Source organism: Cygnus atratus, chromosome 2 (genome assembly GCF_013377495.2).
Source record: "Cygnus atratus isolate AKBS03 ecotype Queensland, Australia chromosome 2, CAtr_DNAZoo_HiC_assembly, whole genome shotgun sequence".
NCBI lineage: Eukaryota > Metazoa > Chordata > Aves > Anseriformes > Anatidae > Cygnus > Cygnus atratus.
Window position 1 is genome coordinate 91374022 of NC_066363.1, and position 15388 is coordinate 91389409.

Genomic DNA, 15388 nt, shown 5'->3' on the forward strand with positions numbered 1-15388 from the left:
ATAATCAACAGAGGCTTCTGTTGCCTGACAAATGAATCAGCTTTCATTACTTTTTTGATAGGACTGAAAGGACTACCTGCCTTGACTCGCCACCATGTAGTGGCTTGCCACACACAGCTTGGCATCCTCAGGATTATTTCTGGTTTGCCCCTATTAATACGGACTCCTGAGTATCACTATATACTCTAATTCCACTCTTTCCAGTAACGGTGTGACCTGGAGTCAGGGAGGCCAGGGAAAGCTTCCAGTTACCTTGTTTGGTCCCTGGATTAGGCCATTAGCAATTGCTGAGCCTGGCTTTGGCTCAGTGTTATGTCACGTTGCACACCAGTGCCGTGATCTTCACATCGAAAGCCAGTTGCAGTTTATGGCAGGTTCTTCCAGTGCTTAAGACTCCAATTTCATTTACAAATACTTTGTCAATGAACCCATGAGAAAAACTACTACTGGCACAAGCAGGCTGCAGGGAGATGGCTTTGCCAAACCTGCCTTTTATTTCCCTTTAGAGGATGTGCGTCTGTGTCTGGCAGGTGGTACTGCTGGTAGCCTACAGGACACCATGCTTCAGAAGAGAAACATTTCCCCAGCCTGTAGCTTGTATTTTCCTGGGGGATATTTCCAGATCTGCACTGGCCAGAAGACCAATATCGCACCAGCAGGGGGGACCAGGCTCAGGTCTGAAACTGGCTCAAGGTGCACAGATAGCACAGCCTTCAGGGATTCCTGGTTCATAATGAGTACGTGCAGAGGATCCAACCTTGTTTCTGATCTGATTCCACCACTTGGCTAACTATTCTGGCACATTCGGGTGGATGCATCTCCTCAAGATCTGCTGGTTTGCCATGCTCCACATCCAGTAATTTACCAAATTAGTAACGTTTGAGTAAAGCTCAAACCACTGTGACTCCTTTCTGTAACATGTATTGCAGAAGGTGGAAAAGTCCAGTCAGCAGCTCCATACAGCAGCTTGGATTGCATAACTTTTAACCCCAACTCCCCAAACCTGATTAATCAGACAGCAGAGACAGATACCTGTTAGAATCTTTCCAGAACTTGCTTTGTCTCTGTGAGCAAAAGATAGACTGAGTAGATACAAAAATAGCATTAATGGGAGCCACAAAAGAAGAAAATGCACTCATGAGAGAGTGTCACTACATGCAGACTAAAACAGAACAGAACGGGCCCTTTGGCTTCATGATCCTGGTCAGATATGATTTCTCTTACTTCTCCTTTCTTTACTTATGTAATGTGAAGTTGTATTTAGGCATGCTGGTAAAGAGCTCTGGGATTCACGAGATGAGGAATGCTGTAAAAAGTCCAAGTCGCTGTCGGACTGGGAATTATCTAAATCATGGGGAATCAAATAAAGAAGATAAAACTATTAGGCACTCCATAACTCAGATGCTATAGAGGAAATGCTGAGATAAATATTAGTGTTTTGTTTCAGAAGGTAGAAGGGTGAAGAAATGAAGTACCACTAATACGTCTTTTGTCCCCTAAATAATAGAGAGAAAAAGCAGAATTACTTATTTTTCTTAGAAATAAAATAGCAAAATTCGCAGTAAAAGAATTCTACATGCATGTTATACTCTTATAGTTCCTAATAGGATTTGAAAGCCTTTTGAAAGCATACTGTATTTTTAGTAAAGAGATGATAATCTTTGCAAATTACACACCAATTTTACATATTCAGGGGAAAGATCCCCAGTTCTAATATCATGAGCACATTACTTTTTTGGGGGTGTAACTTTGCTTTGTTTCCATTGGTCAAACACAGCTGGCTTGATGAGAGCAATGGAAAAAACAGACGTACACACAGATCTCCTAAAATTTCAGTGAGATGGTATATGCAGCTCTACCCAAAGAACAGAGGAGAACATGTGAGCAGAACTGTAATGGAGCTAATTTCCCAAATAGCAATAATTTTTAAAAATCACCACAACAATGTTCTAGGTCTCAGCTCCCTTATAAGCTCCTTCCCAGCAGATAAAATGAGTAGAGCAAATTAAGCAAGCAGAACCCCGCCGGCTTCCTCTCTGGTGCACCTGCCACAGCAAACACAGTTCTTTTTTTTTAAAAAAAAAGCACGTCTAGCTACAGTATTTTTTCACTTTAAATCAATGTTCATTTCCAGGTCTTCCTTTGGCTGAACTTGATATTGTGCTATGCCTTAAAGTTATACCCTCCCTACACAGGCTTTAGAGTCTGAAACGATGTAGGGAATTCTTATTAACACCTTACGGGCAAGATAACCACAGTTACTTGTTTAAGCCATTTATCTGAGTGCCACATTTCGTGTCTTATTATGGGTTTTAACCCCAAAGCTGGCTGAGTGCCTCACTTTATCAATTCCACAATACATATTAAAATACACACATATATATATCTTCTCGCATATTCAACTGGTTTTAAGATCATAGGCAAAGGACATATTTTCAGTCAAAGCTGAGTGTGATCCCACTGAAAGCCATAAACCGCCCTAGCTTTTATGGCTCTGCCAGCATGCCCTTATTTAGCTGGTACGAAAGCGTAATGCAAAGGCACTTTTTGGGAAGCTAAGTTTATAGCTGGCTCTGTTCGCCTGAAGTGAGCCCTTGGCTCAGCACAGCTGAATTGCTCTCTCTGTATGCCAGCCCCTCTGCCTGCTGGCACCAACACTGCCTTGCTCCTCAGCACTTCTGCTGCTCCGTTGCTCCTCCTCCTCTCCCTACAGCTCTCAAAAGATGGGAACGTGAAGACTGTAACAGCAGAGACGTACAGTTGTAAATAGCTCTAATGCAGATTGTAAAAGACATAGAGCAACCCAAATCCAATTTAAGCACAAGGCAGAATATGGGTCCTGCAGCGCTTTGGAAGCCGGTTTCCTCTCTGCGTCTGAAGTCTCAGCAAGCACCCAGCTCCCACCAGCGCCAGGGGAAGCCTAGCTTGTAAGCTGCCTATTTGAGACAACAGAGAAGCTGAATGAATGGTGTTCACGCTTAGCACACTAATAACCAGGATTTGGTGTACGCTGGTGATATGCTCAGACCCCCAGATTTCCCTCAGAAGGCACTACACAAAGCTGCCAACACCCAGCTCGGTGGCTGCACCACAGCTCAGCCATAACCCCTGAGCAAGAAGAGTGCATATAAGGAACTAACCATACCTCTGGGATGCAAGGGTGGTCCTGCTCCACGTTTCCTCACACCTGATGTAGTTTGCTTTTCCATATGCTCCAGCCCGGGGGAAAAGCAGCCAGCAGAGTTCTTCTTGCCCTCCGAAGTCTGGGCTCAAGGCCTAGGCAAGACATCTCAAAGCAGGGTAGGGGTGGTTCTTCCACAACCTCAGTCCCAGAATGGGGATGTATCCCTTGAAAAAGTCCAGCTCCTGGAGCACGTCTGTTCAGGAACTAGAGATGGAGGGAGAATAGCCTGCAGGATGAGGTTTTTTTTGTTGACTACTAACTGTGAATATATTTAGAGTTCAGTTCTGGAAAGGGTGAGGGAATATGATGACAAAGAGACAAAACTGACACTTACAAAGAGGAAGATGGATGTAGCTAATGTATTCATAATGCAAGCCTTAACTCTCTCTCCTGGGACAAACTGAATGTGAAGCTACCTGAGGCAGAAAAATGAGCCAATTTTCACTGCTTCACTGGGATGACCTCAACATACAGTAGTGTTTGGTCCACTTTCAGAGCTCTGGATGAAGCTGTGGTGTGTTAGTTCCACTGCCGGTTACCTGTTTCAAGTTCCTCATGGAAGGAAAGACAGACATTGGGGGAAAGGGAGAGATACACAGGGGTAAATGCTTTTCTTTCCTCCTCCACAGTCCTCAGCTTGCAAATGAGCTTTTCTAACTACATGTGCCCCTTCCAGGCCTTGCTCCTGCTCCAGGCTGGGAGTAACTTGGCAGCAGATCAAGCAATCAAGCACACTTTCATTAATTCAGGACCGAGCTGCACTTTTAACCTTGTCCCTTGACACAGCAGAGGTCTCCCTCCTCCCCACGTGGACCCGGTGGCACAAGGGCCTGCTGCTTGGCACCGGGGAGGATTCATACAATTAGAGGCCATGTTCAATAAACACAATGGAGTGGAAATGGCCAAGGTATATTAGTAATGTTGTCAATCTGGGGCTAATGAAGAACAGCAGTTTTATCAACTTTGAAGCAAGCAGCAAAAGCCATCGTTAACGGAAAGGTCATCACGCTGTCTGCATAGTGAGTGATGTGACAAGTCCAGCGGCTTAGCATTTTGAGAATCATGCCCAGGAGAAGACAATGTGTCTAGCATCCAGTGGTGACCTTGTCACTGCCTGCAGGCTGCCCACCATGGAGCTGCCATCACTACTCCCCTCTTCCAGGGTGAGGACACCAGGAAGGCTTGGAGGAGGCAGAAGAGGGTAAAGCTGATGATGAGACACGTCTACAATGAGTCCAGCAGCCAAGCATGGCACATGGCATAGATGAGGGTATGTTGCTGTGGTATTCTGTAAGCACATGAGCGAGAGCTCATCCAGATGCAATGCTGCCAAATTAAAGTGCCAACGAACCCGAGGTAAAAGCCTTTGCATGTGATAAGGGAGCCCTATGCCTACAAGATACCATTTAGACCTATGCTACATTGGTTCACCAAAAACTTCAATGCCAGCTTGGGCTGCAAGCATGGAAATGGCCATCAATGCTGTGCATGGGTAGTGCAGAGAGATTTGCCACAAATCTGCACCTTGTGGTCTCTTTTGCAGTTGTATAAAATAGACCCTTTATGATCTGGCAGCGTTTTACCCATCATTTACATGAGTATTGAGGACTACAGTAGAGATCAAGTTAAAGAAGGATCACTTTCCTCTTTCATTTGCTTCCATTTCCCTCTGCTCTTTCTCATTCTCATCAAATAGCCTCTAGAATTGTAATTTCTGCTCCACTTTAAGGAATCAAAATAAACCCTTCATGGCTCATGATACTCTGCGGCTCATTTTCCAACTATTAATTGTAATGTTTTTTGTTTGTTTGTTTGCTTGTTTTCCTTTTTGGTGACTGTTGAAAGCTGATGCTTCTAAGTAATAGATAGACCAAAAAATAAGCCTTAAAATAATTACTGCTATAATAATGAACGTATTGCTAAAGTAGTGCTGGATTCAGCTGGTTTTAAGTGGCACGTGGTGCCCCTTCTCTGTCAGAATTACTCTTTGATTTTCATGCTGTTTTAACAAAACATTAGGCCTTTTATATGGCATGTGGCATTAATAAATGCATAGAAGATGCAAACAAACAAACAAACACTTGTAGGCATGCAACCAGACTTTCTTTTCATTCCGTTTTTTTTTTTGTTTGTTTGTTTGTTTGTCTGTTTTTTTCAGTCCCTCATTTCAGTGTGTGTGTGTCTAGTTAGGCCAAATATGCACATGGTTGGACTGTAACCTCAGCTTTAGGCCACCCCTCCAGCTTGCCTTCATGGGTACTCTGCCCTGTGCCTTCTCCTTCTCCATGGAGCCTCTCCAGAAAAACCCCAACATGTCACCATCCAGGTTTATTCATGAAATAGATTACTGGAATCTGCCTTATGGGGACCAGTGAATGCATCTATTTCACTTAGCCCACTTCTCTCCCAGCCATTATCTCTGGAAAGTATATCTCCAGTGAGGGCTAGTGTGCAGTGCATCTGATGTCCTGATAGTGCATACTCTCATTAAGCAAATCCCAAGGATATCTCAGAAGCTAATGAGAATGGTTGCAGATGCATTAACAAGGTCACTGATAAGAATATAGTCACATATCACCTAATTAGGAGGGAAAAAAATTCCAGGCAAGCTCTTGTATATTTCTGCAGTCAGCTGCCAGCAATTGCCTCTCTTTCCCCTACCTGGATAGGTGGCTGCCAAAAATACCTCTAGGAGCTTGAGAAGGAAGGAGGAAGCAGGAACCTCCAAATCCTGGCATTTTGAGCCAGTATGGACATTTCATTTGTGATACTGGATACTCCTTAGGCCTTCTCCTCTAAGAGTTGCTCACATCCATCTGTTGTAAGTGTTTTCCTACTCACCTTCTGAGTCAGTCACTTTCTGCACTCATTTTGTGTCCAAAGGACATCTAGGGGGATGCAGCATTTGCTACACTTGATATAAAACCCCCACAAACCAAGGGAGGCGTTCACTGGTTTTTCATCAATCCATCATTTCCATTTGGTAGAACCTAAGAGTTATGTAATTCTATCATTCTACAGGAAATGCAAGGCTGATGTCATCCATCCATCCTAATTTCATCAAAACCCCCACATTTCCACCAAGTCAAAAAAAAAAAAAAATCATTCAACTGCATGAAAAGAAATTGCTTCAATTCAACCACAAGTTTTCAGCTTAGCTGAATCAGCAGCTTTTGACAAAAAAATGTGCCTTCAGAAAAGTTTTGATAAACTACAAAGATATACAAAATAACTACATGTCCTGCCTCTGCAGCTGTAGTAAAAGTACCTCCGTATTGTTAAATAGGCAGCAGATTTATTCTACTCCTCATAGAGAGAATTTATCTGTTAGTACATAAACTACTACACTCTTGGTCTATTATGGGTTTATAATAGAAATGAATTGAAAACTACTAATGACATAGTGTGCACATAGCTACAATAATACACATACACACACAGAATACTATGAATTCTGAGCACGTATATGTGTAACAGACATACAAATATGCCTAGATACAAAGCTCTTACATCAATCATACTGAGCATGTTTACACAGAAGCAGAACATATATGCTAACTATTTTTAGTAGAGGACAATGCCTTGAAAACAAAGATACTGTACAACCACAATATGGCCTTAAAAGAGAGATTTAGCCTCCTCACTGTTAATATCCTCTAAATGCTGCTCACACTTTCTCAGCACAGCAAAGCTCCCCACCCTCCCCAGTCACGAGAGGCAACTTCATTTCGCTCGTGGCACTTTCAAGGTTACTCCCTGCCTGAACAAATGACACCTGGGCTATCTTTTCCCAACTTCGACAGAAATCACCTCGTCCTTCATGATCAGTGCACAAATGTGTGTACACTAATAAATAAAAACACTGCGCATTCAGACAGCGTCCTTCACAGAAGCGCTTTCCAATCCCGTAGAATTAATAGCAACATCAAACAAAAACCTGGCCAGCTGGGATATAAAAGTTAAAACCCACAGTGGCTGCCTGAATGTGAAAAGGAATCGAGATAGGGAATGAACACGGAAGATTTACTCACACTTTTCTGATGCATTTCATCAGAGATCATTTATAACCTGGTAGCCAACCTCATGGACAGCTGCAGTGGAAGGAGGTCTTTCTTGGATGCTCTGGTACCAAACACGCACAGGGCATCGCATGCACTGCAGGCTTGCTGGTGGCAGGGAGTCTCCCTGAGAGAAAGGGATTGTCTGGCCCACTGGGTACTCGGTGACACAAACACTGCCCTGGAGGGAGGTCAAGCCTTGTCTTAAGCAGCTCTTAGCACCTACCACGGAGGCAAAGTGGGGAATGGAACAGGGATGATGCCCACTGGAGACAGATAATGAGACATTTGCTGAGGTCTGCGGAGATCCACAGGAGTAGATCCTCAAGACTTTCAGCTTCCCCTATGAAGTGATCAAGTGATCAGCAAGTATGAACTTGTATCAGCATCTTTGAGGCTTTGGCAGACCATAGCCTTGAGGGTCTCCAAGTATAGTGAGGAGCTGCCCCAGGTTTAGGTCTGACCCTGCTGCTGGTTGCAACAGAGCTTTAATGCAACAGGAAAAGGAACCAATTCAGTGTCAGCAGCGCTCCAGAGCCAAAATCCTGATTGTAATGGAAAGAAATCATTAGTCTAAGAAGAAAACTGTTCTTTTTTTTTTTTTTTTTTTTTTTTTCATCTTCAAAGATCTCAATGCCTCTTGGATATGCCATGCATTTTAACTACTGAGTACACTATTTAGCCTGAATGATTGTGGAACAAAAGATTACCTTCAGAAAAATCATGTTTGTTTTGAATGGCAAGTGCTACAGTTAGTGCTGTGCAGAATTACAATGCCTTGGTGGAATCGCAACAGCCAGAAGTCTGCTGAAGCAAAGAACTTGATGATAAATGAAGAAACAAGGAGGCCAGCCCAAGACCCCAAATGGACCCCATAAAAAGGTACCAGAGAAAAGGGAAACAATGAAACGGCAGCTTGAGAAAACATTAACATTAATAATAAATCTAAATGGGTGACCAGCTTGAGTGTGTATGGGTGCTAGTCTCGAATGCCCCTCTCTCCACCCTCAATGATATCAGAAGATAACACAAGATTTTAAAGCCGTAGAAGACACACACCCAATCCGTGTCCTGGCTTTTCCAGTCAGCTTCCCAGTCTCAGATCAGCTGCTGGCCAAGGGCACCCTGCCTTCAGGGACAGAGAGGAGAGGATGGAGCGAAGGAGGCAGCAGGACCTGCAGCTCACAGGGAATGAATGTGTCAGCAACAACTTGTTTGGGAGACTGTGAGACACTAGGCATATACATAAATGACTGTTAAATTAAAATTAAAGGATGAAATAAAGTCGGAAGTTCATCAGTGCAGTACAGGACACGGAATGAACAATCATGCCTGACAGCCATGGGTGTGTGGAAACTTCACAGACTGTGCTCTGCCTTCACAGCTACCGTGCAGCTCACAGCCAATTCCAGGATGCCCCATTTTCTCTCTGTTTTTAAGAAAACTGAAGTGTATTTAGGAGATGAGGGTCCTATTGATTTTGTTAGTAACAGAAAAGGCCAAACACTGTATTTTGGGACTTGTGAAAAATAACAGTATAGTACACTGGAAAATTCAGACTGTGATCTGAGTGTCTTTTCCTCTTGTTATCAAAGTCAGTGTATGTGTCTTGATGGTTTCTGTAAGGGCTTCATAATCAAAAAATCCAAGCTTTCACATGGATGTGGAATACAGATGTATAAGCCAACCAAAAACTCTTCAGGCTCTTTTTTTTGTGTGTGTGTGTTTTGTTTGTTTGTTCATTTTTTAAGGACAGATATTTATAAAAATGTTAACTAGTAGAAGGGTAATAGAAAAAAGATCTCTGTCTTGCAGCTGGCATGCAAGAGAAATTATATAGTCTGCTGCAATCTGCTTTCCCAACTTGCACAGTTCTAGTTAATCAAGTAGAAAATAAGCAACAATAATAAGAAAATTGTAACTATAACATCAACCTTTCCAACTTACTGCTTTTGTTCTTACTAGAACAGTGCAGGAGAGGTGCGGCCACTCACTTATTTCAACACACGCCTTACAGTTTAAAGGAAAGGATATGACTTGCTACTGGCTCCATAGGAAAAAAAATATTGTAAATTGGTAAGATGCTTGCCAACAGGAACTATTTCAGATTGCACATTAACTGTAGGCCTGTGAAATGGTACTTAAAAAAAAAGGATGTCATGTTCTTCATGTGTAAAGTACACCCTATTCTTCAAATAGAATTACATTTATTTTCACAGAGGGGTCAATATTGTATCATAATTTGCCACATTTAGCTTTCTCAGAATGAAAATAGGTAAAATAGAAAATCTTCTAATTGTCACAGATTTTGTGCGAAGCTACAATGGCTGTATGTCACCTTGATAAGCAGCTTATCCAGTACAAGAGAGCTGTGTTCACAAATTAATGTAAATTATGTGAAAGTACCAAAGAGTGGAACACGGGGCTGTTATTCACTGAAAAGAGTGACTCACAGTATTGCCACTGGAGTAGAGCACAGAGCTGTGCTCTTCAAAATCCCAGCTTCGGCTTCGTTTTGCGAAACATTGTAATTCTGTCTTCTAACAAAAGTAGCTTTGGCCTTCAGTTCATCGGTCTCGCTGCATTAAAGATTCATCAAATACAATTTAAATTAATATTTCATTCCCCGTGGTCCTTTCCCTCTGGCAGCGGCCAGGCCCAGGCATTGTATGCGGCAGCCGACTCCTGCAGGCAGCCATTCTCTTGCCTAGGCCGCAGGGCCACCATGCCGTGTGAATGCAGAGCTCCTGCAGGCTGTAGAGATGGCCCCACATCCATCTGATAACCCCATGGCAGTGCTTTATGCAGGATACTGCTCACAGAGACCACAAGACCGTGGGGCAGATCCATCCCAAAGTTGTCTTGCCCACTGGTACAGCCTGTCAGAGCTCACTGGGGAACACACAGTGCTTGGTGGTCCCCAGCTGCAAGGCATCTCATGGGCTTTTGTGCGAGCCCCTCACATGTTAATGCATGACCTAATGGGTCTGGGGGAGTTTTGTATCCAGGCCCAGGACTTCCCATCATTTGCCCACAGAGCACCAAGCTCAAATTTTGTCCAACACAAGAGCTGCACATTGGAAGAGCTCTGTCAAGCACGAGGCCTTTGGAGATTGCTAGGGCATCATCCGGAGAACTAAATAAACCAAGGCTATTTGTGTCTAATACATTACTAATTCCATGTGGTACTTTATTTTGCTTTTCGATTTTGCTTTTCTTTTTCCCCTGAATTATAAGGACAATTGGAAAAGGCTCTGATCACAGTGAAGCCATACTTTGCAGGCGTTTTGTTACTCATGTTCCAGTTGTCACTTACTAAAATAGACCTGCCATAGAGCGTCGCCAGTGCGTAACGTGCTCAGAAGCTGCGAGTGATGCTCTTCCCCTCTGGTGTTTAGAAATTGGCCAGCAGCTGGAAAGCTGCTGGCTCTTCTCTCAAACTGAATGCAGAATTTATCTGTGAATGGGATAGTGTTTACTAAACATAATTTTTCATCATCCAATGAGAAAAGTGAGTTCTAAACCAGCGTATTCCAGCAAAAATAAAATAAAATAAAATAAAATAAAATAAAATAAAATAAAATAAAATAAAATATAGGTTATTCATACTTGTATCTTCTGCCCCCAAGAAGCACGTTTGCATTTCTCTTAGTATACTTCTACTTTTATTTTAGCATCCAGCTCCAAGCTGTGCACAGCTCCTTCATGGAGCAGATGCAGATCAGCCCTAGCCCATACCTCATGTTTTGTTCCCAGCCAGGCCTTGCCTCTTTTGCTGCACTTGGATATATCAATAACAGGTCAAGAGGCTTTTTTTGCCGTAACTCTTGTCCACCACACAACACTTTTGTGCCTCCTCAGCTCTCTCATCTTGCCTACCTTTTTAATTTCTGCAGTAGCATATTTAATTTTAACTTCCTATGATTCAACCATGAAAAAGCACTTTACAGAATAGCCTGGAAGACAGACATTTCACAAAATAAAAAGCTGAAGTGCATTTCTCAGGGAACAAAAAAATGTTCAAAGATGGCATGGTCTCTATTTAAGCTATTTACCATTTTTGAAATGCTTTTTCCTCTGCGGCAAAAACTTCACCCACTCCTGTATTGCAGCCCACGGCCACTGTGAATAGTTCAGAGCACCCACACACACATTCAGCTTCCACAGGTCTGATCACAGAGTCCTGTGATTTTCAGATCAGCCAGGATGAAAAAATAAAAATAAAAATATATATTAAAAATAACCACAGTTGATTCAGACTCCTGTGAATTTCCAGGTGCTTCTGCAGCAGTCAGGCCACTGAGCTGTGGGATAAGCACCGCCACAGAGACCTCGTACCACACCTCCTTGGCATTAACTGCTGGGGTTTTCCAGGCTTTGATCTCTGCATAAAAATCCGTGCTGCAATATTGCTGTGAACGGCTGACACCAAAGAAACCTGCTTGTTATTTCAGTTTTATAACCTAAACTTTCTTATCTTTTTACCAATGAATGTAATTACAGACAAATCAGCTCTGAAAGTAATGGCAATCACTCTCTTGCTCAGGGGGAGGAGAAATGAAAGATAAGATTGCTTTTCTCCTGTCTTTTTAATGGCCTTGAGAAAAGCCTCTGAAATTAGCTGAATGAATCTCAGCACTTCTTTATTGGCTGAGATCATAATTTCATGGTTAATTATTCTGTATCTAAACTCTCTCTCTCGTTGCAGCTTCCACAAACTCTTATTACCTTAGCAATATTTTCGGCTATAAAAAGTCTTGTGTTTTGTTTACTGGGACAGGAAAATACACAGTCAGGACAATGTTCCATCATGACTTTGGACTATGCAAATTCAGGGTTTCTTTTATGAACACAAATAGCAGGTCAGGTTACATATTTGTTCCAGCTGTGTTATAGCTGTTCAACAGTGTTAGTACAGGAACAAATGAACTTTTGTTTCTCTTAAGGGTACAGTTAAATTAAAATTAAAATCTAAGAAATGGTTTTAGGGAAGCCTCTGGTTCTTTGTCAGTCACAGCATGAGCTGGGCATTGCTGTTTTTCAAAATAGGCTTTGTTCCTATGCTGCTGGCAGGTGCAAGTAGCAAACATTGTACAAAATATAATGAAATACTTAATTTGAAAAGCTTTAAGTGTGTTTTTTTTCCCCCTTAATGTCTTCCAGTTAAGTGTTATTTGCAGTAATAAACACTTTTTTTTAAAAGTCTAGTAAAGCTGTGATTTTAAGCTGAGTGTCCCTAAATCATTGCATGCAGAAATTTATACTTTTATATAAGCATTAATGAATCAATGTTAAGAAACGTTGCAGAGAGCTTACAACATAAACACTGCCCCAGAATCATTTAGCTTTTGAATTCATCTTCAATGAAAAAAAATAAAAGCTAAAAAGTTCTTTTTCTTAGACATTACTATTTACTGTGCAGTTTAATGGGAAAAATAATACTTCTCAGGTATTGGCTCGGGGCAATCCCAGACATGAGCACAGACTGGGTGAAGAACTCATTGAGAGCAGCCCTGCAGAGAAGGACTTGGGGCTCCTAGTGGATGAAAAGCTCGACATGAGCCAGCAGTGTGTGCTTGCAGCCAAGAAGGCCAAGTGCACCCTGGGCTGCATCAACAGAAGAGCAGCCAGCAAGTGGAGGGAGGTGATTGTCCCTCTCTGCTCTGCCCTTGTGAGGCCGCACCTGGAGTGCTGCATCCAGGTCTGGGGCCCCCAGCACAAGAAGGATGTGGGGCTGTTAGAGTGGGTCCAAAGGAGGGTCACCAGGATGATCAGAGGGCAACCTCAGGGCACCTCTCCTATGAAGAAAGACTGAGAGATCTAGGGATGTTCAGCCTGAAGAAGAAAAGACTCTGGTGACCTTATTGCAGCTTTTCAATGCTTCAAGGGTGCTTTTAAAAAAGATGGAGAGCGACTTTTTGCTTGGGCGGACAATGACAGGACAATGACATCCCTGGAGGGGTTCAAGACCAGGCCTGGACAACCTGATCTGGTGGGTGGTGTCCCTTCCCATGGCAGGGGGGTTAGATCTGGATAATCTTTAAGGCCCTTTCCAACCTGAGCCATTCTATGATTCTGTGCATGAAGACAGCAGTATTGAGTAGCTAGGATATGACCTTGCTCTCCAGCTTTGCCCAGGAAGGGCTCTTACTGATTTCAGTTTGTGGTTCATGAATGAATGTGGATCTGGCCAAAGGCCTGCATGAGCACAGGCCTGCATGACCACAGGCACAGACACTTGGCCTTCAGGCTGCTTCCTTTCACCTGTCATCATGCAACTTTTTTGCATATACAAAAACCACCAGTAGTTTGTCATAGGCTGGTTCTCCCCCAGGAAAGCACGAGTCAGGTCTCATTTATGCTCAGCTTTGGAGGAAGCTGAGGGCCCTCCATGCACGGTAGGTTCAGGCATTTAATCAGCTTCCCTCGTGACTTACAAGAGAAAATGTTTACCAACATCTGACGCTTGAAGCCCTCACCTGGTGCACACTTTTGCATGCATTTGCCTAAAAGCTCCTCAGTCGCTCGTCAGATGCCAGCTGAGACTGTTTTGACAACAGAGCTATTCATGAGGATTCCTCTGAATGGAAACATTCACTGCAAAGTCTCTTATTTGTGCTCAGGCCTCTGAGCACATGCTAGGCGACCAGTGGGTGAACTGCTCAGTAGGTTGACTGAATAGCAATGAGTGACTTGGGTTTAAACCTGACATTGCAGCAGGCCAGAGCACGGACTTGAGCCTCGGTATTTTTCCTTCAGATGTGTTTGCTGACCACGAGATAGCTGGCTGTTCTGGGCTAGGAAGTAGTCTCACTTATTGGAGCTAAATTTGCAGGTTTCTAGATGGGTAGAACAGGGAATGTACTGAAATTAATATATATATATATATATTTTTTTTTTTTCATGGGATGAGGCACCCTTTGTCCATCCAGTCTCTACAGCAGAAAACTACTTTTCAGATGATCTTTTCAAGGAACATATTTCATTGTTAATATGACTGTGATGAAGATAGCACAAGGGTGGTATATTAGCTGTCTGAGAAGCACAAACATGACAATGTCCAGCAGACTGGATGGACTCATTTTGAGATGCACCAGTGTGCTGCCTGAGGATGTACCTTGTCTCTGTATAACTCCTAACCATCCTGTAAACAACTTCTTTTTTTTTCTTTTTTTTTTTCTTTATCTGAGAATAATAGCCTTTTTTAAGGCAGTACTGTAGACATTACTTTATAATCATACACATTTTCAGAGTGCAAATGGGCATCACCAGCTCAGCGCTCCATACTGAAATGTAAACAGACTCCAAGAGGAAAAAGCCAAATAAAAATATTGTTAATATGAGAATAACTGCCATAAAAGAGCATGATGGAAATGAAAGGTGTCTAACTGCCAAAAGAGCAGAGTTCTGGAGCAGTTCTGCAGAGAATTCCAGACTGGAGAAAAATGAAGCAAGCAAACAAACAACAACAACAAAAACAACAACAACAAAACAGACAAGCAAACTAATATAGGGCTATTGAACTTCATAAAGTTAGCAAACTATAGCCCGTAATACTGCAGAGTTGGTCCTTTTGTTGGGTACCTTGATATGTTTTGGCCTATCAGCTTTACTGTCCTTAAAAACAGGCAAACTCCTGGTTATTTCTCATTGTTATTCACTATCTTTTCATTCTTTTTCTTCTTTTTTTACTATAGGCAATGAAAATGGGCAAGTGAGTCTTACAGGTGCCAGATACAGAGATAATGCTAAAAGTCAAGGTGAAATAGTGAATGTAGTTTTAAAAAAAGCCATCAGGAAAAAGAAATCATTGTTAGGAAAAGGAGAAATAGTATTTAAAAATAAAATTGAAACATTTCTCTATGCCAGAGGTATATTGAAAAAAGGTGCTTTTTTGCCACTTCATTCTTCACCCTCTCTTCCCCCCAAGACATACATGTTGAGGGTCCAACCAAAAATGAAATACAAATGTCACATGTCACAAGAAGAAGAATCATCCAGACTGATTTGGCAAGGAGTGAAAAATTCCCACTGGTAGAAAACTTTTCCCCCAGGGATCACCCAAGAGAAGACTTTGCCAAGGCAGATGCAAAAGCGCAGTTCCAGGGTTTGCAATGCTTTCCTCAATGGAGAACAACGGGAAATC